Source organism: Bos mutus, chromosome X (assembly GCF_027580195.1).
Source record: "Bos mutus isolate GX-2022 chromosome X, NWIPB_WYAK_1.1, whole genome shotgun sequence".
Taxonomy (NCBI): domain Eukaryota; kingdom Metazoa; phylum Chordata; class Mammalia; order Artiodactyla; family Bovidae; genus Bos; species Bos mutus.
This window is the reverse complement of record NC_091646.1, coordinates 83689614-83717383: the sequence shown is the minus strand read 5'-3', so window position 1 is coordinate 83717383 and position 27770 is coordinate 83689614. Positions and strand designations below refer to the sequence as shown.

Below are 27770 nucleotides of genomic sequence, written 5' to 3'. Positions count from 1 at the left end.
ATTGGGGTCTACCCTAATGAGGACCAGGTGTGGAGATAGCATGGTTGCTTGGACCACATATAGGATTTGTTGCTAGCCTCTGGCAGCTGGCACTCAAAGGGCCTCCCTGGCTGGTCCTTTTCTATTGCCCAGTGCAGCAGGCACTCAAAGGACAGCCCTGGCTGGAGTCCTTCTCTATTGCTTGGTGCATCAGGGGCTCGAAGTGTCACCTTCACTGGGTTTTTTCTCTATTGGTCAGCTACTGGTGCCAGCATGTGGAGAGTGAAAGGCTACAGTGATGGCTCCACTCCTTGCACATGACTCAGCAGTAGCACGCCTGGCTTTCCTCCAAAGTCATTCCCTTCAGCAGATTTCCTCCAGTCCATCCTCTCAGACCATCTCCCTGCAGTCAACAGCAGTCCTCACCCTGGGATTGCTCTCCAATCCCCATGCTCCAGCTCCCTGCCACTCTTTTGTTCTGGAAGACTTTTCTGTATGGTTTTCAGAACTTCTTCATCTGAAAGTATGTTCCCAATGCATCCACTGGGAGAGTTGTCCCAGTGTCCACCTACTCCATGTCCACCTACACTTCAACTGTCTTGTCCTCCCCAGTATTTTTTTTTTTTTGTCTTTAATTTTTGTCAGTCTAATTTATATATGTCTCTGCATTGTCCTCTTTCATTTTATATTGTACAGGACTCTCTTCCCTTCCTGAACTTGAGTGAGTCTTTCATCTCTCATGTCAGGGAAGTTAATGAGTATAATTTCTTCAAATATTTCTCAGGTTCTTTTAATATTTTCCTTCTATAAAATGCAAATGTTGATGCATTTGATGTTGTCCCAGACACCCCTGAGACTCTCCTTATTTCTTTTCATTCTTTGTTCTGTTCTGTGGCAGTGATTTCCAACATTCTGTCTTCCAGCTCACTTATTTGTTCTTCTCCCTCAGTTATTCTGCTATTGATTTCTACTGGTATATTTTTCATTCCAGTTACAGTATCATTCAACTCTTTTAACTTGTTCTTTACATGTTCTTGCTTTTTGTTAAAGATCTCATAACTTTTGGGGCAGTCCTTCTATTCTTTTTCTGAGATCTTAGGTCATCTATACTATCATTACTCTGAATTTTTTTTCAGGTCAGTTGCCTATCTCCTCTTTATTTAGTTTCACTTGTTTCCTTGCGTTTTAACATTGTTCCTTCATCCTGAAACATATTGCTCTGCTCTCTTGTTTTGTCTGACTTTCTGTATTTGTGGGTTCCTTTCTGCTGGCTGAAGGAGTGTAGCTCCTCTTGGATTCTCGTGTCTTCCTTCTGGTGGGTTAGATTAGTCCTGTGTCTTGTGGTGGCTTTCTGATGGGAGGAACTGGAGTCTGCTCACTTGTGCATGGAGCTGGGTCTTATCCTTCTGGTGAGCAGAGGTGTGTCGAGAGGTGTGTTTATAGATGGCTGTGAGCTTAGTATGGCTTTAGGCACCCTGTCTGCTAATGAATGGGTCTGTGTCCTTACCCTGCTGATTGTTTGGTCTGAGGCATTCCAGCATTGGATCCTGTAAACTGTTGGGTAGGGCCAAGTCTTAATGCCAAAATGGTGGCCTTTTGTGGCGCTCACACCAATCAGTATTTTCTTGGGCCTCTACCACTAGTGTCTTTGTCCTCTACAAGTTATCACAATCAACCCGCTTCAGGGACCTTCCAAATCTCATAGGTAGTTCCAGCTCAGGCTCCAATGGAGTTACTTCTTTGTGCTGGGTCTGTGTCCATGAAAACTCTGTGCATGCCCTCCATGAATGTAGTTTCTCTCCCAATCCTGTGGAACTTTTGCACTTAAGCCATTCTGGACCTCAAAGCCAAATGCTTTTGGGATTTCTCCTCCTGTTGCCACATTCTCAGGCTGGGCAGGCACATGTGGGGATTGGGAATCTCACTCTTGTGAGAGAATCTCTGTGATATAATTATTTTCCAGTTTGCGGTCACCCACCTGGCAGATATGAGGTTTGATTATGTTGCTAAAGCTCCTCTCTGCCTATCTCTTTTTGGTTTCTTCTTTTCCTTTGACTGTAAAATATCTCTTTTGTAGGTTCCAGTCATTTTTATCAATGGTTGTTCAACAGTTGTGTTTTTGTTGTTTTCCTGAGAGGAAGTGAGCTCAAGTCCTTCTACTCAGCCCTCTTTTATGGAATTGAAGTGCTGCTTTTAGTTTGGACATTTGATGTCTCTTTTCTCAGTGTGTCTGGCCATTATTTCCTTGATATAGGATGTGCAGATGCAGCAGCCCTTGTATGCTTTTAGGACACTGGAGTTAGGACCTAGCATCTGCTTGAAGATCTCCTATGGGTGGTTCATTTCTGCACTCTCTCAAGATAATGGGGGCATAGCCTGGTACCTGCTCATGAATTTCCTAGTGGCAGGCACAATATGTGCCCTCCTGGGATGGTACTAGCATCTTCTAACCGGTTTTCTTGGGGTGGGTGCTGTCTGCACCCTCCTGGAACAGTGGGGGCTGGCTCCACTGTCAGCTGCAGTTTTTCTAAGTGCAGGCTTTATTCACAAACTTCCAGGACAGTTGGCGCAGGGCTTGGCACCTTCTTATGGCTCTCCTAAAGGCAGGCATTATCCATGCTTTCCTGAAACAGTGATGGCTGGGCCTGCCACCTGCTCATGGATTTTCTAGGCACATGTGCCATCTGCACCCTCCTGGGACTTCAGCGGCCAGGCTTGGCACCTTTTTGTGGATTTCCTATAGGTAGGTGCTATCTGTGCCTTTCTGGAAAAGTGGAGGCAAGGCCTACTGCTTACTCATGAGTTTCTTAGGGGTGAGTACTATACGTACCTTCCCAAGACAGTTGGAAGAGGGCCTGCTGCCTGTTTATGGGTCTCATAAAAGGAATGATGCCTGTCTCTGGAGCCTGTAATGACAGCAGTGTCACACTCCCACTCCTGGTGCTCCTGTAGGCAGTGTATTGTTGCCTGGGAATGCTTACAGGGAAAGGAGCTTTTATGGTGGTTCCACACCTCTACTTGTCCTCTCCCTAATAATAGTGCCTTGCCTCTCCAGCAGGCTCAGTACTCAGGTTTTCTTCTGAGTACACAATCAGTTGCCACAGCACAATCTCTTCAGGCTGTTTCCATGCAGCCAACCCTGGACTTCTCCCTGAGTCTGACCTCTGAAGCCTGGGCTTCAGTGTCCAGTCCCCTCTTGCACCAACAGAGGACAGTGTCCAGTCCCCTCTTGCACCAACCTCTGCTCTCAGTCTGAAGAGCACAGGGAGTTGATGCTGAATTCCTTTGCAGGGTACTTTCCATTTTGCCTTCCACTAAATGTTGCCATTCTATCCTCCCAGGCTCTGAAGCTCCTCCTCCAATCTATCTGATCTTCCCATCACTGAAGAGACTTCCCTGGGTGTGGGAACCTTTCCTCTTTCATAGCTTCCTCCTATGGGCACAGTTGTTGTGGTGGTGGTTCAGTTGCTAAATTGTGTTTGACTCTTTGTGACCTCATTACCTGCAGCATGCCACACTTCACTGTCCATCACTATTTCCCTGAGTTTGTTCAGACTCATGTCCATTGAGTCAGTGATGGTGATGCCTTCCAACCATCTCATCCTCTGTTTTCCCTTTCTCCTCCTGCCTTCAATTTTTCCCAGCATCAGGGTCTTTTCCAATGAATCAGCTCTTCGCATCAGGTGGCCAAAGTATTGAAGTTTCAACTTCAGCATCAGTCCTTCTAATTAATATTAATCAGTGGTTTCCTTTAGGACTGATGTGTTTGATCTCCTTGCTGTCCAAGGGACTCTTAAGAGTCTTTTCCAGCACCACAGTTTGAAAGTATCAGTTCCTCAGCACTCAGCCTTCTTTAAGGTCTAACTCTCTCATTCATACATGACTACTGGAAAAACCATAGCTGTGACTAAATGGATCTTGGTTGGCAAAGTGATGTCTCTGCTTTTTAATACAGTGTCTAAGTTTGTCATAGTTTTTCTTCCAAGGAGCAAGCGTCTTTTAATTTCATGGCTGCAGTCATCATCCACATTGATTTTTGAGCCCAAGAAAATGAAATCTGACACTGTTTCTACATTTTCCCACCTATTTGCCATGAAGTGATAGGACTGGATGCCATGATCTTAGTTTTCTTGAATGTTGAGTTTTAAAGAAACTTTTTTACTCTCCTCTTTCACCTTCATCAAGAGGCTCTTTAGTTCCTCTTCACTTTCTGCCTTTAAAATGGTATCATCTGCATATCTGAGGTTGTTGATATTTCTCCTGGCAATCTTGATTCCAGCTTGTGATTCATCCAGGATGTCGTTTTGCATGATATACTCTGCATATAAGTTAAATAAGTAGTTCAGTTCAATTCAGTCACTCAGTCATGTCCGACTCTTCACAACCCCATGTTATGAAGCACGCCAGGCCTCCCTGTCCATCACCAACTCCCAGAGCTTGCTCAAACTCAAGTCCACTGAGTCAGTGATGCCATCCAACCATCTCATCTTCTGTCATCCTCTTTTCCTCCTGCACTCAATCCCAGCATCAGGGTCTTTTCAAATGAGTGAGTTCTTCACATGAAGTGGCCAAAGTATTGGAGTTTCAACTTCAGCATCAGTCCTTTCAATGAATATTCAGGACTGATGTCCTTTAAGATGGACTGGTTGGATCTCCTTGCAGTCCAAGGAACTCTCAAGAGTCTTCTCCAACACCACAGTTCAAAACCATCAATTCTTTGGTGCTCAGCTTTCCTTACAGTCCAACTCTCACATCCATACATGAACATTGGTAAAACCATAGCTTTGACTAGATGGATCTCTGTTGGTAAAGTAATGTCTCTGCTTTCTAATATGCTGTCTGGGTTGGTCATAACTTTTCTTCCAAGTAGCAAGTGTCTTTTAATTTCATGGCTGCAGTCACCATCTGCAGTGAGTTTGGAGCCCAGAAAATAAAGTCTGTCACTGCTTCCACTCTTTCCCCATCTATTTGCATTGAAGTGATGGGACTATATGCCATGATCTTAGTTTTCTGAATGTTGAGTTTTAAGCCAACTTTTTCACTCTCCTCTTTCATGTTCATCAATAAGCAAGGTGACAGTATACAGCCTTGGTCCTTTCCTTTCCCAATTTGGAACTAGTTAATTGCTCCATGTCCTCTTCTAACTGTTGTTTCTTGTCCTGCAAGCAGATTACTCTGGAGATGTGTAAGGTGACCTGGTATTCCCATCGCTTTAAGAATATTCCACAGTTTGTTGTCATCCACACGGTCAAAGACTTTAGCATAGTCAATGTAGCAGAAGTAGATTTTTTTTTTTAAATTCCCTTGTTTTTTCTATGATCCAGCATATGTTGGCAATTTAATCTCTGGTTCCTCTGCCTTTTCTAAATTCAGCTTGTACATCTGCAATTTCTCAGTTCATGCACTGTTGAAGCCTAGTTTGAAGGATTTTGAGCATAATCTTGCTGGTATGTTAAATGAGTGCAATTTTGTGGTAATTTGAACATGTTTTGACATTGCCTTTCTTTGAGATTGGAATGAAAACTGACCTTTTCCAGTCCTGTGGCCGCTGCTGATTTTTCCAAATTTGCTGGCATAATGAGTGCAGCACTTTAACAACATCATCTTTTAAGATTTGAAATAATTCAGCTGAAATTCTAATACCTCCTCTAGCTTTGTTTGTGGTAATGCTTCCTAAGGCCCACTTGACTTCACATTCCAGGATGTCTGGCTCTAGGTGAATAACCATATTGTAGTGGTTAACTGGGTCATTAAGAGCTTTGTGGTACAGTTCTTTTGGGTATTCTTGCCACCTTTTCTCTCTTTTGCTTCTGTTAAGTCCTTGCCATTTTTGTGCTTTATTGTACCCATTTTTGTCTGAAATGTTCCCTTGCTATGCCCAATTTTCTTAAAGAGATGTCTAGTCTTTCCCATTCTGTTGTTTTCTTATATTTCTTTGCATTGCTCAGTTAAGAAGTCTTTCTTATATCTCCTTGTTATTCTCTGGAACTCTGCATTCAGTTGGGTATATGTTTCCCTATCCTTTGCCTTTTGTTCCTCTTCTTTTCTCAGTTAGTTGTAAGACCTCCTCAGCCAACACTTTGCCATGTTACATTTTTTTTTCTTGGGGATGATTTTGGTCATCACCTACTGTACAATGTTACAAACCTCTGTCCGTAGTTCCACAGGTACCCAGTCTACCAGATCTAATCCCTTGAATCTATTTGTCACCTCCACTGTATAATCAAGACCTGAATCTTGTAAAAACAAGACATAGAACTGACTGTGGCTCAGATCATGAACTCCTTATGGCAAAATTCAGGCTCAAATTGAGGAAAGTAGGGCAAACCACTAGGCAATTCATGTATGATCTAAATCAAATCCGTTATGGGCACAGGCGCCCTCTCAATTCTTTCTTTTTCTTTTTGTCCTACCCAGTTACATGGTACTTTCTTCTCTTTTCAGAAGTTTGAGGTCTTCTGTTGGCATTCAGTAGCTGTTCTATGTGAATCATTTTACTTGTAGATGTATTGTTAATATTCTTGTGGAAAAATGTGAGCTCAATGTCCTACTCCTCCACCATCTTTATCCTCCTCTCTGAGATACTTTTTTTTTTTTTTGTCTGTTATGTTTTGAACGGAGAGAGTTACAAAATGCAAAGAATGTTTTACATACTCATTAGCATAGCAATAAATATTAGACTAGGGAACATGATATATTAAACTCCCTAAACTGCAGAATTACCTGCAACCTAAGATAATGGAAAGGCTCCTTTTAAAGTTGTTACTTTCCACCTTTACTTTTAATATTCTAAATAGTATTTTGGGAACTAAAAATTTAATAAGCTTGCTTCAGCTGTGATTCAGGGGTTCTAATAAAGCTGCATGGCAATGACACTGAGACTGTGAATTTTCCCCAAAAGGGCTTTTTAGATGACCACATCACAAACTTTGAAAATGTTTCCAATAACACATAGGCAACTTGATTGGCTTAATGTTTTAAAAGCCTAGAAACAGCTAAGATGTCTCATCTTAGAGAGTTTTAAAACATGATATAAATACCTTTTATTTCATACAGAGAAACTTTTTAATAGTTTACTGTGTTAAAATACTGTCTAAAAAGAATACAAATTAAAACTACAGTGTGAATTTCCCTAGTGGTCCAGTGGTTAGGAATCTGCCTGCCAGTGCAGGGGACATGGGTTTGAACACTGGTCTGGGAAGATCTCACATACTGCAGGGCAACTAAACCCATGCACCACAACTACTGAGTCCATGTGCTGCAACTACTGAACTCCTGAGTTCTAGAGTCCATGCTGCGCATCAAGAAAGCCACTGCAGTAAGAAATTTCTGCACTGCAACTAGAGAGTATCTCCTCACTGCTCACCACAACTAGAGAAAGCCTGGCAGGGCCAAAAATAAATATAAATAGTAAATAAAAAAATTTAAAACTACACTGAAATGCCATTTTCCACATAATCAGATTAGCAAAACAATATTTTGGCAATATGCATTTAGAAAATCAGAACTGTTGTAAATTACTTGTGAGAATGCAAATTGATAGAGCATTACTGTGATACCCACCAAAAGTATATATGCATTTACCCTTTGACCCAGAAATCTCATTTCTAGGAATCAATCTCAAAGATACACTGGCAATAATTCATTAGGCTACTCATTCATCATTAGGGAACAGGTTGAAAAAAAATTTTTTAAGTATAATGCATCTATAAAAAGGAAGTGATAAAGCTGTATACTGATCTAGGATATGCTAATGGACTTCCCTGGTGGCTCAAATGGTAAAGAATCTGCCTGGAATGCAGGAGACCCTGCGTTGGGAAGATCCCCTGGAGTTGGGCATGATAACCCACTGCAGTATTCTTACCTAGCGAATCCCATGGACAGAGGAGCCTGGAGGGCTATGGTCCATAGGGTCACACAGAGTTGGACACGACTGGAGTGACTTTGCACACACGCACACAGAAGGATGAAACCTCTGAATTAATAAAGATGGTTACCTACAAGGAGAGAGAGGGAACAGAGTGGAGGGGACAGGAACAGAAATAAGACAAATGTACAATCTGACTTGAGATGTATATATAATTTTTATATAATTAAAAGAAATAAAAAAGAAAAAAAAAAAGCACAGATATAACTCTAAGGATACTAAGGAAGCATCAGTAATTTTCATAAAGTTTCATTAAATTCCCCAAGGCACAAGTGTTCAAAATGGCCTATTCATTAAAATGTCACTGCATTTTACTTTTAGAGTTATAGGTATGCTATGCTTGCAGTGAGGAGACACTTAATTTATATCTAATTAAAAGAAACATGTGTCAAGTGCAACTTCCATTTACACAGGATGCACCAGTAACACTTAGGACAGTAAATAGTTCAAATACTACATTTCCCAACATGCCTTGCCTTTTGCTATTTGATTAGTTGACACTGGGCCTCTTCTGCCTGTAGTTCTTCAGAGTATTTTGAAAGAGACTAAGAATACCTTGAATATAGTCTTCAACCAATATGGAGCCCTTTGGAAAGAGCTGTTTAGATACTTTAATAATAACATTTAGAAATAATTAAATTTGCCAATTTGGTATTTTTTTCTTACCAAAACATGTATTAACAATCCTGACAATTTTTGACATTAATTACAAGACATTTAACTTACAGTATTATAACCTGCCATATCTGAGTTTCTTTCAAAAGAAAAAAAAAAATAATACTGTAAGTTAAATGTCTTGTAATTAATGTCAAAAATTGTCAAGATTGTTAATACATGTTTTGGTAAGAAAAAAACACCAAATAGGCAAATTTAATTATTTCTGTGAAAGTGAAGTCGTTCAGTTGTGTCAGACTCTTTGTGATCCCATGGATAATAGACTGCCAGGCTCCTCTGTCCATGGGATTTTCCAGGCAAGAATACTGGAGTGGGTTGCCATTTCCTTCTCCAGGGGATCTTCCTGATCCAAGGATCGAAACTGGGTCTCCTGCAGTGCAGGCAGACTTTACCATTTGAGCTATCAGGGGATACCCTTGTGTGAAATATACTGTATATTAATTAAACAGAAGAATTCACCATTAATGGAAGAAAACTCATGGCAAGGGAAGCATCCAAAGATGGGCAATCAAAATTTTAGATAAGTTTTCTAGATTTAGAATGCATCAATATACAATTATAGAACTATTTAATTTTAAAAACCACAGTGTTTTAATGTATTTCTAATAACAACCCCAAATAAGGAGCTGTGGAGTCTTATGAAACAACTTAGCCATGAAGATGCTGTGTTTATAGTTTAGGGGTGAATTAATACTAGTGTTAAGAAGAAACTTAATCATTTCAGCATCAAAAAATAGACTTTTACATAGTAACTCATAATTTGATGACTTATTTCTCTTCACTAGTTTGAAATTAGGTCAGAAAAGAACTACATCAGATCCATAAACACAATGATTTGGCAAGCCACAGTCACTCAACTCCTGAATTTGTGATAATCTGCAGAAAATTTGCTTGACTCTAGTACTCCATTCCTTCACATCTGAGAATGATACAACCATTTTTCTTTATCAACTTTAAGCTGTATATAGGCAAAGAGATCACAAACTTCTGGGGGCTGTAATGATCTGGGGGAAAGTTGTGTTCCTCCGATAAGTACCAATTAAGTAATCCTTCTTTGGCCTTTTTAAAAAATAGCTACTTGTTTTCTCTTGAGGATAACTGGCTTAAATTTCCTGTCACTTTGCTGATAGCTCAGATGGTAAAGAATCTGCCTGGAATGTGGGAGACCCGGGTTTGACCCCTTGATTGGGAAGATACCCTGGAGAAGGAAATGGCAACCCACTCCAGTATTCTTGCCTAGAGAATTCCATGGACAGAGGAGCCTGGCACAATTGAGCAACTTTCACTTTCCTGGAAAGACCCAGTCAGTTGTGATAAAGGGACACCAGAAAGTGGCCAAGAGGCCCGTAAGCTTTTGTTTGACAGCTCTGTCCTCAGTAAGAGGCACTTCCTTGGGACATCCTTCTTTGCATGAGGGGGTAATGTGCCACTCTAACAAGCAATTGTTACTTATAACTTGGAAGGAATCAGCAATTCTAAAAGAGTACACTGTCTTGAATGTCGTAGCTTTCTCAGTTGCCTATTTTCTGGATGGACAGAGCCACATATTCAGGGAGTATTTCTCAGGTTCAGGTTTTTGTTCCAAAGACATACCATTTTATCCTTTCCTTCTTTCTTCAGAAGTCTTTACACAGAGATTCCTTCTCACAGTTTTCATCATCCATGCACTCTTCAAAGCTTACATAGGGTTCATTGGCTTTGTTGACCTCCTCTACTTTGTATGGATCTTGACAGTTCTGGACAAGCCAATCTTAAGTAATGACACTGGGAGTGAGCATGGGTTTTGTGGCCTCCAAGTGGCAATCTAGGCACTTCAGATTGACCAGATTTCCAGTCTCCCCACCTTTATGCTGGTTACTCTGACAACTGGCACAGGAATCAGGCTTGACAAGCCAATCATTCACACTGTAGGACTACTGGAAACACCTTGAACAAGAACTTCTCACTGGTTTCATAGCTGTCATTCCCAGGCTTCTCAAGATTATGTGATTCCTGGGGAGTTACCAGACTGGTAACTCAATCAGAAATGTCCATTTCATCTTGACTAAGAAGCCTTAAACATCCAACATTTTCATTTTCAATGAAGAATTGATAATAGAATAGCCATTACATTTTGGTAACTTTGTTTTTCAGAAATTTCTTGTTTCTGACTCTTGTGGAGCCAGTTTTCCAAGCATCTTAGGTTGGCGCAGACATTACTGAAGAAATTTCAGGCTCTGGAAGAATTCTGACTCTTTGACAAGGTCTACTTTTGAGTGAGCTCATCCTGGAGACTAGTTCTGGGTATTTAGGGAGCCTGGTGACCATTGGCAGGTTTGATCCCAAAGGAGCCATTTACTGTGAGGGACAGCTATGGTGCTGGATGCTGACTTCTGCTCTGGCAATGTGGTACAGCCTCTTTTCTCCAGAGAGAATCCAATGTTTGATGAACTAGCATGAACCATCATGTTCTCAATTTGGAATGGTCTTTAGAGACCCAAATGTGATGATGACCTGTACAGAGTGGTTATGTTTCAAAGAGTAGGACAGTTGAATCTTTAGGGTTGAGAGAAAAACTTCCCAGTCTCTCCAGGCACATGGAGACTTGGGATAGATGTTTGGGGTGCACGCCAGTTGATTAATGAAGCAATTGAACTGGCCCAGTAACCAGTAGAGCTGTTAGGCCTGCTCCTGAAGCTTCTCCATTTTAAGCTGATGGATGAGATCAACCTGTTCATAGAGCCACACCTCACAGCAGTGAAGACATTGCAGGTGATGACTTGTACAGCTGTGAATCTGGGATTTGATCACTTGCAAGTTATTTTTAAATTAATTTTTATTGGCATATAGTTGCTTTACAATGTTGTATTACTTTCTGTTGTACTTCAAAGTGAATCAATTCTATGTTTACATATATCCCATCTTTTTCTGGATTTCCTTCCCATTTAGGTCACCAAAGAGCATTGAGCAGAGTTCCCTGTGCTATACAGTATGTTCTTATGAGCTATCAATTTTATACATAGTATGAATAGTATCCATATGTCAATATAGACAATATGTCAAATTCTTCCTACCCCCCTCTTTCCCCTTGATATCCATATATCTGCTCTCTACATCTGCGTCTCTATTTCTATTTTGTAAATAAGATCATCTATAACACTTTTCTAGATAACATATATATGCATTAATATATGATGTTTGTTTTTCTCTTTTGAAATAACTTCATTCTGTATGACAGTCTGTAGGTCCATCCATGTCTCTGCAATTTTATTCCTTCTTATGGCTAAATAATATTCCATTTTATAAATGTGCCATATCTTCTTCAACAATTCCTATCTTGATGGCCATTTAGGTTGATTCCATGTCCTGGATATTGTTATTAGTGCTTATCCAGGACATGGAATCAACCTAAATGTCCATCAAGATAGGAATTGTTGAAGAAGATGTGGCACATTTATAAAATGGAATATTATTTAGCCATAAGAAGGAATAAAATTGCAGAGACATGGATGGACCTACAGACTGTCATACAGAATGAAGTTATTTCAAAACAGAAAAACAAACATCATATATTAATGCATATATGTGTTATCTAGAAAAGTGTTATAGATGATCTTATTTACAAAATAGAAATAGAGACTCAGACGTAGAGCCTCTTGAGAAATTTGTATGCAGGTCAGGAAGCAACAGTTAGAACTGGACATGGAACAACAGACTGGTTCCAAATAGGAAAAGGAGTTCATCAAGGCTGTATATTGTCACGCTGTTTATTTAACTTATATGCAGAGTACATTATGAGAAACGCTGGACTGGAAGAAGCACAAACTGGAATCAAGATTGCTGGGAGAAATATCAATAACCTCAGATATGCAGATGACACCACCCTTATGGCAGAAAGTGAAGAGGACCTCAAAAGCCTCTTGATGAAAGTGAAAGTGGAGAGTGAAAAAGTTGGCTTAAAGCTCAACATTCAGAAAACGAAGATCATGGCATCTGGTCCCACCACTTCATGGGAAATAGATAGGGAAACAGTGGAAACAGTATCAGACTTTATTTTTCTGGGCTCCAAAATCACTACAGATGGTGATTGCAACCATGAAATTAAAAGACGCTTACTCCTTGGAAGGAAAGTTATGATCAACCTAGATAGCATATTGAAAAGCAGAGACATTACTTTGCCAACAAAGGTTCGTCTAGTCAAGGCTATGGTTTTTCCTGTGGTCATGTATGGATGTGAGAGTTGGACTGTGAAGAAGGCTGAGCGCCGAAGAATTGATGTTTTTGAACTATGGTGTTGGAGAAGACTCTTGAGACTCCCTTGGACTTCAAGGAGATCCAACCAGTCCATTCTGACGGATATCAGCCCTGGGATTTCTTTGGAAAGAATGATGCTGACGCTGAAACTCCAGTACTTTGGCCACCTCATGTGAAGAGTTTACTCATTGGAAAAGACTCTGATGCTGGGAGGGATTGGGGGCAGGAGGAGAAGGGGATGACAGAGGATGAGATGGTTGGATGGCATCACTGACTCGATGGGCATGAGTCTGAGTGAACTCCGGGAGTTGGTGATGGACAGGGAGGCCTGGCGTGCTGTGATTCATGGGGTCGCAAAGAGTCGGACACGACTGAGTGACTGATCTGATATATATATATATATGTATATATGTATATATATATATGTATATATATATTGAAGTATAATTTTCTCTAGGTATCTGTCTGGGGTGTGATTCCTGGGTCATATGGTAGTTGTAATTTTAGATTCTAAGAAACCTATATACTATTCTCCATAGTGGCTGTACCAATTTATATTACTACCAACAGTGAAAGAGCATTCCTTTTTCTCCACACCCTCACCAGTATATGTTGTTTGTAGATGTTTTTTATGGTAGTCATTGTGATTTGTGTGAGGTTATATCTCATTGTAGTTTTGATTTATATTTCTTTATCATTAGTGATGTTGATTACTTTTTCATGTGTTTATTGGCCACATGTATGTCTTCTTTGGAGAAAGGCCTATTAAATCTTCTGCCCATTTTTTGATTGGGTTGTTTGTTTTTTTGACATTGATCTGCATGAGCTGTTTGTATATATTAGAGATTAATTCTTTGTACTTGCCATTTTTGCAAGTATTTTATCCTATTCTGAGGATTGTCTTTACATCTTGTTTAAGGTTTTGTTTGCTATACAAAAGCTTCTAAGGTTAATTAGGTCTCATTTGCTTATTTTTGTTTTCATTTTCATTACTCTAGGAGGTGGATTGAAAAATATATTCGTACAACTTATATCAAAGTATGTTCTGTCTATGTTTTCCTCTAAGAGCTTTATAATGCCTGGCTTACATTTATGTATTCAATCCATTTTGAGGTTATTTTGTGTATAGTGTTAGGGAGGGTTCTAATTTCTTTCCTTAACTTATTGTGCTCCAGTTTTCACTTATTAAAGAGAATATCTTTTCTCCATCGTATGCATTTGCCTCCTTTGTTATAGATTAGGTGACCATAGGTGCATGGGTTTATCCCTGGGCTTTATATTTTGTTCCATTTATCTATATTTCTGTTTTTGTGTCAGTACCATACTGTCTTAATTACAAAAGCTTTGTAGTATAGTCTGAAGTCAGGTAGATCGACTCCTCCAGGTCCTTTTTTATTCCTCAAGATTGCTTTGGTTATTCAGGGACTTTGCTGTTTCCATATGAAGTATACATTTTCTTTTTGTTCTAATTTTGTGAAAAATGCCATTGGTAACTTGATAAGGGCTGCCCATTACTTTGGGCAGTACAATCATTCACACAATATTAATACTTTTAATCCAAGAACATTGTATATCTCTCCATCTGTTTCTGTCACCTTTGGTTTCTTTCATCAGTGCCTTACAGTTTTCTGAGTACAGTTCTTTTGCTTCCTTGCTGCTGCTGCTAAGTCGCTTCAGTTGTGTCCGACTCTGTGCGACCCCATAGACGACAGCCCACCAGGCTCCCCCGCCCCTGGGATTCTCCAGGCAAGAACACTGGAGTGGGTTGCCATTTCCTTCTCCAATGCATGGAAGTGAAAAGTCAAAGTGAAGTCACTCAGTCGTGTCCAACTTGTAGCGACCCCATGGACTGCAGCCCACCAGGATCCTCTGTCCAAATTTGCTTCCTTAGGTAGGTTTATTCCTAGGTATTTTTTCATTTTTACTCCAATTGTAAATGGGATTATAGTCTTCATGTCTCATGCTGATCTTTTCTTGTTATTGTATAGGAATGCAAGACATACATGTGCGATAATTTTGTATCCTGTGACTTTATTAAAGTAATTGATTAGCTCTAGTAGTTTTCTGTTGGCTTCTTCAGGATGTTCTATATATAGTATCATGTCATCTGCAGTGGCAGTTTTACTTCTTTTGTAGTTTAGATTCCTGTATTTCTTTTTCTTCTCTGATTTTCTGGCTAGAATTTCCAAAACTGTGTTGAATTCAATAGTGGCGAGAGTAGGCATCTTGTCTTGTTCCTGATCTTAAAGGTAATACTTTCAGGGTTTCAACATTGAGATTAATGTTTGCCATGGGTTTGTCATGTATGGTCTTTACTATGTTGAAGTAGTTTCCCTCTTTGTCCACATTTATGACTTTTTATCATAAATCGTTGTTGAATTTTTTCAAAAAATTTTTCTGTATCTATTTTAAAATTTATTTTTAATTGGAGGATAGTTTCTGTACAATATTGTATTGGTTTCTGCATAAAACAACGTGAATTAACCATAAGTATACATATGTCCCCTCCCTATTAAAGTTCCCTCCCACTTTCCTCATCCAATCACTCTATGATGTCCTGGAGCACTGGACTGAGCTTCCTATGTTATACAGAAACTTCCCACTAGCTATCTATTATACATATTGAAATATATAAGTTTGGATGTTATTCTCAATTCATTCCACTCTCTCCTTCCCTCAAATTCATTCCACTCTCTCCTTCCCTCATTGTGTCCATGAGTCCATTCTCTATGTCTGCATCTCCACTCCTTCCTTATAAATTTTTCTGCACTCCATATGTATGCACTAATACATAATAGTTATTTTTACATTTCTGACTTACTTCACTCTCTGTGACAGACTCTAGGTTCATCCACATCAGTTAAATTGATTCACATGTGTTCTTTTTATGGCTGAATAATATTCCATTGTATATGGGTGTATATACACACACACACACACACACACACACACACCACAGATTATTTATCCATTCATCTGTCAATGAACATCTAGGTTGCTTCCATGTCTTGGCTATTTTAAATAGTGCTACAACGAACATTGGAGTACATGTGTCTTTTGAATTGTGACTTTCTCAGAGAATATGTCCAGTAGTGGGATTTCTGGGTCATATGGTACTTTCATTCCTAGTTTTCAAAGGAATCTCCATGCTGTTCTCTATAGCAGTTATCTCCTACCAAGAGTGCAAAACTGTTCCTTTTGCTCCACAATATCTTCAGCATTTATTTTTTTGTAAATTTTTTAGTTGATGGCAATTCTGACTGGTGTGGGGTAATACTTCATTGTAGTTTTGATTTGTATTTCTCTAATAATGAGAAAATTTGAGCATCTTTTCATGTGTTTATTAGCCATCTGTATGTCTCCTTTGGAGAAATGTTTGTTAAGGTTTTCTGCCCATTTTTTGATTGGGTTGTTTTTCTAATATTTAGCTGCATGAGCTGCTTGTATATTTGGAGATCAATCCTTTGTCAGTTGTTTTATTTGCAATTATTTTCTCCAGTTTTGAGAGTTGTCATTTCATCTTTAGTTTCCTTTGCTTTGCAAAAGCTCTTAAGTCAGATTTGGTCCCATTGGTTTATTTTTATTTTCATTAATCTAAGAGGTCTGTCAAAGAGGATCTTGCTGTGATTTATGGCAATGAGTATTCTGTCTATGTTTTCCTCTAAGAGTTTTACAGTTTCCGGCCTTACCTTTAAGTATTTAATCCATTTTGAGTTTCTTTTTATGTATGATATTAAGAAGTAGTCTAATTTCATACTTTTATACTTAGATGTCCAGTTTTATGAGCACCACTTATTGAAGAGGTTTTTTTTTTTTTTTTCACCACTGTATATTCTTGCATCCTTTGTCAAAAATAAATTGCCCATAGGTGTGTGTGTTTACCTCTGAACTTTCTATCTTGTTCCATTGGTATATAGTTCTGTTTTTTTGTGCCATTATCACGATTTTTAAATTAAAAAAAAAATTATCATAAATATTTTGTTGAAATATAGTTGACTTGCAATATTTCAGATGCACAGCAAGGTGATTCAATTATAAATATACTTATATATTATTTTTCAGATTATTTTCTTTTTTAATTTAAATTTATTTATTTTAAATAGAAGCTAATTACTTTCACAATATTGTATTGGTTTTGCCATACATCAACATGAATCCACCACAGGTGTACACGTGTTCCCAATTATAGTTTATTCCAAGATATTTGCTGTAGTACCCTGTGCTATACAGTAAACCTTTGTTGCTTATTGTGTATCTATTTTTTAAATTAGAAATCTAGAATTCTATTCATCTAAGTCAAACAAGTGGAATCAAAATGTCATAAAGTTTTCAGCTAGGAAAAAATGAATGTTTTCTAAAATATGTATATTATACGTTATATATATATACACATATGTATGCAAAATATTTTCTACTATGCTTGATAAAGATATGAAAAGAAACATCAAAAAAAGAAAAGATGAAGAAGTTGGATAACATAAACTAAATGAAATGGAACACTGAATATGAAATAGAAAAAGTGAATCAAACTAGATAAAAGTAAAAGATGTTTTTAAACATAACTGCTCATTAGAAGTACATCTGGAGCTTTGGGGAAAAATAAATCAATACCTGGGCATTTGCATTTTTCAAAAAATTTCAAGATAATTCTAATATACATCTGGATTTAAAACCAATACAATATTGTAAAGTAATTAACCTCCAATTAAAATAAATAAATTAAAAAAAAGAAGAATGTCCATGACATAATGCAAAAAAAAAAAAAAAGTGATTACAAGTTTTTCTATTATATGGTAGTTTTAGTGGTATTGAATTCTATTATTTTCTGTTGACCAATCATGATACTATGGTATTAGGTGAATAATAGTTACATGATCACAACAGCAAAAGATATTTATCCATTTTCACCATCAATAGCCACACAAAATATAATTATAGCTGCAAGCCATAATGGAAATATGATTAACTCTACAATATAAAATAATTACAATATAAGTAGAATGGTGTGGTAAGTGAACGTGTGTACATGTACATGTTTTCATCTGCCCATCCAGTCTGTATTTTGGTTGGTGCATTTAATCCATTTACATTTAAATTAACCATCAACATATATGATCCTATTACCATTTTCTTAATTGTTTTGGGTTTATTTTGTGTAGGTCTTTTCCTTCTCTTGTGTTTGCTGCCTAGAGAAGTTCCTTTAGGATTTGTTGTAACGTTGGTTTTGTGGCACTGAATTATCTTAACTTTTACTTGTCTGAAAAGCTTTTGATTTCTCCATCCAGTCTGAATGAGAGTTTTGCTGGGTACAGTATTCTTGCTTGTAGACTCTTCCCTTTCATTACTTTAACTGTATCATGCCATTCCCTTCTGGCTGGTAGAGTTTCTGTTGAGAGATTAGCTGATAAACTTATGGGGGTAACCCTGTAATTTGTCATTTTCCCCTTGTTGATTTTAATATTTTATCTTTGTCTTCAATTTTTGTCAGCTTGATTACTATGTGTCTTGCTGTGTTCCTCCTTAGCTTGATCATGCCTGAGACTCTCTGCACTTGATTGACTATTTCCTTTCCCATGTTGGGGAATTTTTCAAATATTTTCTCAGGTCTTTTCTTTCTCTCTTCTCCTTCTGGTTCCCCTATAATGTGAATGTTGGTGCATTTAATGTTGTCCCAGAGGTCTTAGGCTGTTTTCATAGTTTTTTTTTCCCATTCATTTTCTATATTCTGTTTTGAAGGAGTGATTTCCAACATTCTGTCTTCCAAGTCATTTATTCATTCTTCTTATTCAGTTATTCTTCTATTAATTCTGTATAATGTATTGTTCACCTCTGTTTGTTCTTTAGTTCTTCTAGGTCTTTGGTAAACATTTCTTTCTTCTTCAGTCTTTGTCTCCATTCTTTTTCCAGAATCCTGGATCATCTTCACTAGCACTGTTCTGAATTCCTTTTCTGGAAGCTTGCCTCTCTCCACTTCATGTAGTTGATTTTCTGGGATTTTATCTTGTCCCATTAGGTGGGACAAATCCCTCTACTTTTTCATCCTGACTAACTTCCTGTAATGTGGTTTTCATTTTAGCCACGGTGGGATTTTGTTCTTCTTGTTTATTCTGCCTGTCCACTGGTGGATGAGGCTGAGGCTTGTGTAAGCTTCCTGATGGAGGGTTGGTGTTCAGAAAAAGTGGGTCTTGCTCTGGTGGGCAGGGCTGTGCTCAGTAAAGCTTTAATCCAATTATCTAAAGATGAGTGGGGTGGCACTCCCATCCCTGGGTCTATGGGCTCTGTAGTAGGGTTAATGATGACCTCCAAGAGGACTTATGCCAAGGGGGACGCCTTTCAGGACTGCTGCTGCCAGAGCTCACATCCCTGTGGTAAGCCATTGCCAACTCACACCTCAACAGGTGATCCTTTAACACTAGCAAGTAGGTGTAGTTTAGTCTCCTGTGGGGTCACTTCTCCTTTCCCCTGGAAATTGGTGCAGACAAGATTTTGTTTGTGCCCTCCAAGACTGGAGTTTCTGTTTTTCACAATCCTGTGAAAGTCTGGTAATCAAATCCTGCTGGCCTTGAAGGTCAGATTCCCTGGGTATTCCTATTCCCTTTGCTGGATCCCCAGGCTTGGAAGCCTGATTTGGTCTCAGAACCTTTACAACAGTGAGAGAATTGCTTTTGTATTATTGTTCTCCAGTCTGTGGGTTGCCCACCTGGTGCATATAGGATTTGATTTTATTGTGATTGTGCCCCTCGTACTATCTTGTTGCATCTTCTTTGTTTTTGAAAGTGGGATTTTTTGTTGTTGGGTTCCAGTATCCTTCTGTTGATGGGTGTTCAACAGCTAGTTACAATTTTGATGCTCTCACAGGAGGAGATGAGCACACATCCTTCTACTCCACCATCTTAAACCAGAAACCCCAGACTATCTTAATGACTGTAATTTTGTAGTACAGTCTGAAGTCAGGAAAGTTGATTCCTTCAGCTCTGTTTTTTCTCAAGTTTTCTTCATCTATTCAGGGTTTTTTGTGTCTCCACACAAATTGTAAATTTTTTTGTTCTAGTTCTGTGAAAAATGCCATTGGGACTTTGATAAGTATTGCATTAAACCTGTAGATTGCTTTGGGTAATACAGTTATTTTCACAGTAGTGATTCTTCCAATTCAAGAACTTGGTAAACTTGTTCATATGTTTGTGTCATCTTTGATTTGTATGCTCATTGTCTTATAGTTTTCTGCATACAGGTCTTTTGTCTCTTTAGGCAGGTTTATTCTTAAGTATTTTATTCTTTTTGTTGCAATGGTGAATGGTACGTTTCAATAATTTACTTTTAGGGTTTTTCATTGTTATTGAATGGGAATAGAAGGGATTTCTGTTCATCAATTTTATATTCTGCAATTTTACTAAAGTCCTTGCTTCATTAGCTTCATTCATTCATTAGCTCTAGTAACTTTTTGGTGGCATTTTTAGGGTTTATTTTTATGTACAGTATCATGTCATCTGCAAACAGAGTTTTACTTCTTTTCCAGTCTGGATTCCTTTTATTCCTTTTTCTTTTCTGATTGTCATGGTTAGGACTTCCAATACTACAGTAACCTTATCTTATTCTTGATCTTAGAGGAAATGCTTTCATTTTTTCACCATTGAGAATAATGTTCGGAGTGTGTTCGTCATATATGGATTTTATTATTTTGAGATAGGTTCCTTCTAATCCCATTCTTTAGAGAAATTTTATAATAAATGGGTGTTGAATTTTGTTGAAAACTTTATCTGCGTCTGTAGAGATGATCATGTTATTTACATTTCAATTTTTTAATATGGTGTGTCACATTTAGTTACTTGTGTGTATTGAAGAATCCTTGCATTGATCAGAGAAATCCTGTTTGATCATGGTGTATGATCCTTTTAACGTGTTATCAACTGAGCAACTGAACTGAATAATAAAAATAAAGACTCAGTTTGCTAGTATTTTGTTGAAGATTTTTGCTTCTTTGTTCATCAGTGATATTCAGTTCTGTTCAGTCACTCAGTCGTGTCCAACTCTTTGTGACCCCATGGATTGCAACATGCCAGACTTCCCTGTCCATCACTAACTCATAGAACATGCTCAAACTCATGTCTGTCAAGTTAGTGATACCATCCAATCATCTCATCTTCTGACATCCCCTTCTCCTCCTGCCTTCAATCTTTCCCAGCATCAAGGTCTTTTCTACTGAATCAGTTCTTTGCATCAGGTGGCCAAAGTATTGGAGCTTCAGCTTCAGCATCAGTCCTTTCACTGAATATTCAGGATTGATTTCCTTTAGGATTGCTGGTTTGATCAGTAATATTATCCTTTAATCTTTTTTTTTTTTAATTTTGTGTTGTCTTTGGTTTTAGTATCAGTGTAATGATGGCATTGTAGAATGAGTTTAGGAGTGTTCCTCCCTCTGAAATTTTTTGGAAGAATTTGAGAAGGACAGGTATTTGGTCTTCTCTAAATGTTTGAGAATTTCCCTGTGAAGCCATCTGGCCCTGTTTTTTTTTTTTTTTTTTTATGTTCAATTTTAGTGGTTGTCATTGTTTGGTTCATATTTTCAATTTCTTCCTGTTTCAGTCTTGGAAGATTGTACTTTTCTAATAACTTGTCCATTTCTGCCATGTCATTGGTCTATAATTACTTGTAGTAGTCTCTTATTATCCTTTGTATTTCTGTGGTGTCCATTTTGATGTCTCCTTTTTTCATTTATGATTGATTATGTTGACTTAGGTTATCTCCCTTATTTCTTGATGAGTCTGGCTAAAGCTTTATTAATTTTGTTTACCTTCTTAAAAAAAAACGTTTAGTGTCATTGATCTTTGCTATAGTTTTCTTCATTCCTTTTTTTTTTTTTTAATTTTTTTCTCTCTCACCTCTCTTTTGGCAGCGTATTTGCCCAGATTTTAGGCTGCTTGAAGCTGTCCCACAGATCACTGATACTCTGCTCATTTTTCCCCAGTCTTTTTTCCTCTGAGTTCCACTTTTGATAATATCTGTTGCAGTCTTTTCAAGTTCAGTAATGATTATTTCTGCTTTGTTTAATCTGCTATTAATTCCTTCCAGTGTATTTTTCAACTCACACATTATATTTTTACATCTCTAGAAGTTTGAATTGAGTCCTTTTATATCTTCCAAGCCTATGTAACAATCCACTTTCTTCTAGCTTCTTGAACAAGCAGAATACAGTTTTCTTTTTATAATTCCTCTAATGGCTTTATCAAATACTAATCCTATTGTTCCTATTGTTTTATTTCAATTGATTGACCTTTCCCAGTATGGTATATATTTTGCTGTCTATTTGTACACTTGATGTTATAGACTGAATTGTATACACCCTCTCCCCTCCCCACCCTGGTTTATATGTTAAAGTTCTAACCCCCAGTAACTCAGAATGTGGTTTTATTTGGAGATAGGGTTAAAACAGAGTTGGTCAAGTTATAAAGAAGTCATGAGGATGGCCCTAACCAAATATGACTGGTGTTCTTCCCAAAAGGGAAAATTTAGAGACACATACATAATTAGTCAAGTGAAGAAACACAGGGAGAAAGTGGCCATCTACAACTCAAGAAAGACCTGAAACATCCTTTCATTGCTTAGAAGGAACCAACTCTGCCAACACCTTAATCTCAGATTTCTAGCCTCAGAATTGTGAGACAATAAATTTCTGTTACTTAAGACAGCCAGTTGGTGTTACTTTATTACCCGAACCCTAGCAAACTAATGTACTTGGTAAGTTTTGATTGGATGCAGAAATGGTGAATTTTACCTTTTTGGGAACTGGATATTTTTGCATTCTTAAACTCAGAGTTATAGCTCCTTAACTCAGGCATATTGTGGGTCCCAGCTGGAAAGGCTTGGTTTTCCCCCATGCGTTTCTTTTTTTTAATTTTAAATGGGGGCTAATTACTTTACAATATCGTGGTGGTTTTTTGCTACACATTCACATGAATCAGCCATGGGTGTACTTGTGTTCCCCATCCTGACCCTTACTCCCACCTCCCTCTGCATCGCATCCCTCAGGGTCATCCAAGTGCACCAGCCCTGAGCACCCTGACTCATGCATTGAACCTGGACTGGAGATCTATTTCACATATGATAACATACATGTTTCAATGCTATTCTCTCCAATCATCTCACTTTCGACTTCTCCCACAGAGTCCAACAGTCTGTTCTTTACATCTGTGTCTCCTTTGCTTTCTCACATATAGGGTCATTGTTACCATCTTTCCAAATTCCATATATATGCATTAATATACTGTATTGGTGTTTTTCTTTCTGACTTACTTCGCTCTTCATTCCTATATCATTTGTTTCTGCTCTGATTATTATGATTTCTCTCCTTCTACTAAATTTGGGTTTTATTTGATCTTTTTTCTCTAGCTGCTTCAATGTAAGTTTAGGTCGTATATTTGAAACTTTTTTGGGATTCTTCAGGTAAGATTCTATGGCTGTGAACTTCCATTTTCAGACTCCTTTTGATGCATCCCATAGGTTTTAGGGGGATCATATTTTCATTGCCATTTTTTTTTTCTGGCATTTTTTTCTTTCCTCCTTGATTTCTTCAGTTATCTCTTGGTTATTTAGTACCATAGTGTTTAGCACCCATGAGTTTGTGATTTTTCCAGTTTTTGTCCTATAGTTGATTTCTAATCTCATAGCATTGTGGTTAGAAAAGAAGCTTAATATGATTTCAATTTTCTTAAATTTACCGGCACTTATCTTGTTGCCCAAGATGGCATCTATCTTAGAGAATATTCCATTTGCTGTGAGAAGAAAGTGTATTCTCCTGCTTTTGAAAGGAATTGGTCCTATCAGTTCAGTTCAGTCGCTCAGTCGTGTCCAACAGTTTGTAACCTCATGTACTGCAGCACGCCAGGCTTCCCAGTCCATAACCAACTCCCAGAGCTTACTCCGACTCATGTTCATCAAGTCAATGATGCCATCCAACCATCTTATCCTCTGTCATCCCCTTCTCCTCCCGGCTTCAATCTTTCCCAGCATCAGGGTCTTTTAAATGAGTCAGATCTTCATTCACATCAGGTGGCCAAAGTATTGGAGTTTCACCTTCAGCATCAGTCCTTTCAATGAATATTCAGGACTGATTACCTATAGGATAGACTGGTTGAATCTCCTTTCAGTCCAAGGGACTCAAGAGTCTTCTCCAACTCCACAGTTCAAAAGCAACAATTCTTCGGCACTCAGCTTTCTTTGTAATCCAACTCTTACATCCATACATGACTACTGGAAAAACCATAGCTTTGACAAGATGGACCTTTGTTGGCAAAGTAATATCTCTGCTTTTTAATATGCTATCTAGGTTGGTCATAACTTTTCTTCCAAGGAGCAAGTGTCTTTTATTTTCATGGCTGCAGTCACCATCTGCAGTGATTTTGGAGCCCCAAAACATAAAAACTGTCACAGTTTTCATGAAGTGATGGGACCAGATGCCATTATCTTAGTTTTTTGAATGTTGATATTTTAAATTTATTTTTTAATTTAAATTTATTTATTTTAATTGGAGGCTAATTACTTTACAATACTGTATTGGATTCGACATACATCAACATAAATCTGCCACGTGTATACACATGTTCCCCACCCTGAGTTTTAAGCCAGCTTTTTCATTCTCCTCTTTCACGTTCATCAAGAGGCTCTTTAGTTCCTCTTCACTTTTTGCCATAAGGATGGTGTCATCTGCATATCTGAGGTTATTGATATTCTCCCAGCAATCTTGATTCCAGCTTGTGCTTCATCCAGCCCAGCATTTCACATGATGTACTCTGCATATATGTTAAAGAAGCAGGGTGACAGTATACAGCTTTGACATACTCCTTTCCTGATTTTCATCCAGTCTGCTGTTCCATGTCCAGTTCTAACTGTTGCTTCTTGACCTTCACACAGATTTCTCAGGAGGCAGGTAAGGTGGTCTGGTATTCCCATCTATTTAAGAATTTTCCAGTTTGTTGTGATTCACACAAAGGTTTTGGTGTATTTAATAAAGCAGAATTAAATGTTTTTCTGGAACTCTTTTGCTTTTTCAATGATTCAATGGATGTTGGCAATTTGATCTTTGGCTCCTCTGCCTTTTCTAAATCCAGCTTGGACATCTGGAAGTTCACAGTTTACGTACTTTTGATGCCTGGCTTGGATAATCTTGCGCATTACTTTGCTAGCATGTGAGATGAGTGCAATTGTGCAGTATTTTGAGCATTCTTTGGCATTGTCTTTCTTTGGGATTGAAATGGAAACTGTCATTTTCCAGTCCTGTGGCCACTGCTGAGTTTCCAAATTTCTGGCATTTTCAATGCAACACTTTCACAGCATCATCTTTTAGGATTTGAAATAGCTTGGCTGGAATTCCATCACCTCCCTTAGCTTTGTTCATAGGACTGCTTCTTAATTCCCACTTGACTTCACACTCCAAGATATCTGGCTCTAGGTGAATGATCATGCCATCGTGGTTATCTGGGTCATTTAGATCATTTTTGTATAGCTCTTCTGTGTATTCTTGCCACCTCTTCTTAATATCTTTTGCTTCCGTTAGTTCCACACCATTTCTGTCCTTTATTGAGCCCATCTTTGCATGAAACGTTCCCTTGGTATCTCTAATTTTCTTGAAGAGATCTCTAGTCTTTCCCATTCTGTTATTTTCCTCTATTCCTTTGCATTGATCACTGAGGAAGGCTTTCTTATCTCTTCTTGCTATTCTTTGGAGCTCTGCATTCAAATGGGTGTATATTTCTTTTTCTCCTTTGCCTTTCACTTCTCTCCTTTTCTCAGCTGTTTGTAAGGCCTCCTCTTAATAGATTTTTTTTTTTGTCCTGTAATATGTATTGAGAGTTTCTGGTGTAATGTGTCATATAAGGCTTGTGTTTACTTATTTTCTGTCTGGATGATCCATCCAGTGATATAAGTGGGGTGTTAAATTCCCCCAATGTTACTATGTCACTATTGAGTTCTCCTTTTATGGTTGTTAGCATTTGTCTTAGGTATTGAGGTGCTCATATGTTGAGTTCATAAATATTTACAAATGTTATATCTTCTTTTTTCTGAATTGATCCCTCTATGATTATGTAGTGTCCTTTCTTGTCTCTTGAAATAGTTTATTTTAATGTCTATATTTTATGATATGTGTATTGCTACTCCATGTTTCTTTTCTATTTCCATTTACATTGAGTATCTTTTTCCATCCCTTCACTTTTTTTTTAGTTTAATTTTATTTTTAAACTTTACAATATTGTATTAGTTTTGCCAAATATCGAAATGAATCCGCCACAGGTATACCTGTGTTCCCCATCCTGAACCCTCCTCCCTCCTCCCTCCCCATACCCTCCCTCTGGATCGTCCCAGTGCACCAGCCCCAAGCATCCAGTATCGTGCATTGAACCTGGATTGGCGACTCGTTTCATACATGATATTCTACATGTTTCAATGCCATTCTCCCAAATCTCCCCACCCTCTCCCTCTCCCACAGAGTCCATAAGACTGATCTATACATCAGTGTCTCTTTTGCTGTCTCGTACACAGGGTTATTGTTACCATCTTTCTAAATTCCATATATATGCATTAGTATACTGTATTGGTGTTTTTCTTTCTGGCTTACTTCACTCTGTATAATAGGTTCCAGTTTCATCCACCTCATTAGAACTGATTCAAATGTATTCTTTTTAATGGCTGAGTAATACTCCATTGTGTATATGTACCACAGCTTTCTTATCCACTTCACTTTCAATCTGTATATGTCCCTAGGTCATCTGATCTGGGTCTGTTAAAGACAGCATATATACTTTACTTGTTTTTGTATCCATTCAGCCATTTGTGTCTTTTGGTGAAAACATTTAATCCATTTTACATGTAAGGTAGTTATTGATATATATGTTTCTATTACCATTTTCTTATTTGGGGGGTTTGTTTGTGTAGGCTTTTTCTTGTCTTGTGTTTCCCACCTTGAAAAGTTTCTTTAGCATTTGTTGTAAAGCTGGAGAGATTTTTGTTCTTCCTTAATTGCTCTACCCTTGGTGCTCAGTTTTGGTTTTGACCCCACTTCTGTGCCTTCACCTTCAGGTACCTGCTCCCTGCCTAGGCAAGAGGGTGCAAAAGTGGCAAGAGGGAGCAAAAGTGGCAGCTGATTTGGGCACACTTAGTCACTCAGGCCAGGAAGGGGCATGGCAGCCACAACTAGCATGCCTGTGCACTACTCGTGGCAGCATAAACCAACAGACAGTCAAAACAAACTGGGTCACACATGAGTTCATCTCAGTGCCTAAAAAGATAGAAGCTGGCATATGGGGGTCAGCAACTACTCTACCCCCTTTACATCACTAAAAATGGCACCTCATTTCCCAGGCAGACCACATTTCCCCTAGGGTGATTCTCAGCTGTGCAGCCCCTGACTCCTATCCCCTACACTGTATCCACATAGCCAACAGCAGTCCTCTCACCTCGCCTTCTCCCTTAACCCTACACTTTAACAGTTCATTCCCACCATCATTGGCTGATTCCCATCTCAGGCAGTAGCACCCAGGACTGACTCCCAAGGAATCTTTGAGATAAGTGGCTCTCAGGACTGTGGAGCCTATGCAGACAGGGGAGACCTTGGATTGAGGGTCAGGCAAGCCCACTCAGATGGGTGCCCATCAGTGAAGGAAGCTAAACAAGTCAGTGGGTTGGGAAGGGAGTTACAGTTGTGGCCATGCCCCTTGCATGCCACTCAACAACGATGCCTTGCTTCTGTGGTGTCCTTGTTTTTTTCCACAAACTTTCTTCATTGTGGAGCTCCTTACTCCTATCATCTCAGGGTGTCTTTTCACAGCCAACAGCTGTCCCTGACACCAAAATATTGGCACCCTGTGCACCAATGCCAAACAGAAATAAGAGACAAAGATTTGTGGGAAGAGAAGAGAGAGATGACTTTACTCTTCTCCAAGGCACAGGGCAAAACACAGCAGGC

At 38.5% G+C, this 27770-nt stretch overlaps 1 protein-coding gene and 1 pseudogene across 1 annotated transcript in view; one reads left to right on the top strand and one right to left on the bottom strand.

Moving 5' to 3' along the window:
- ZC3H12B (zinc finger CCCH-type containing 12B) overlaps window positions 1-27770 on the top strand; it is a 607141-nt gene that overhangs the window by 215789 nt on the left and 363582 nt on the right. The window lies entirely within an intron of this gene.
- LOC102272821 (nuclear receptor coactivator 4-like) overlaps window positions 9495-27770 on the bottom strand; it is a 56131-nt pseudogene continuing 37855 nt past the window's right edge.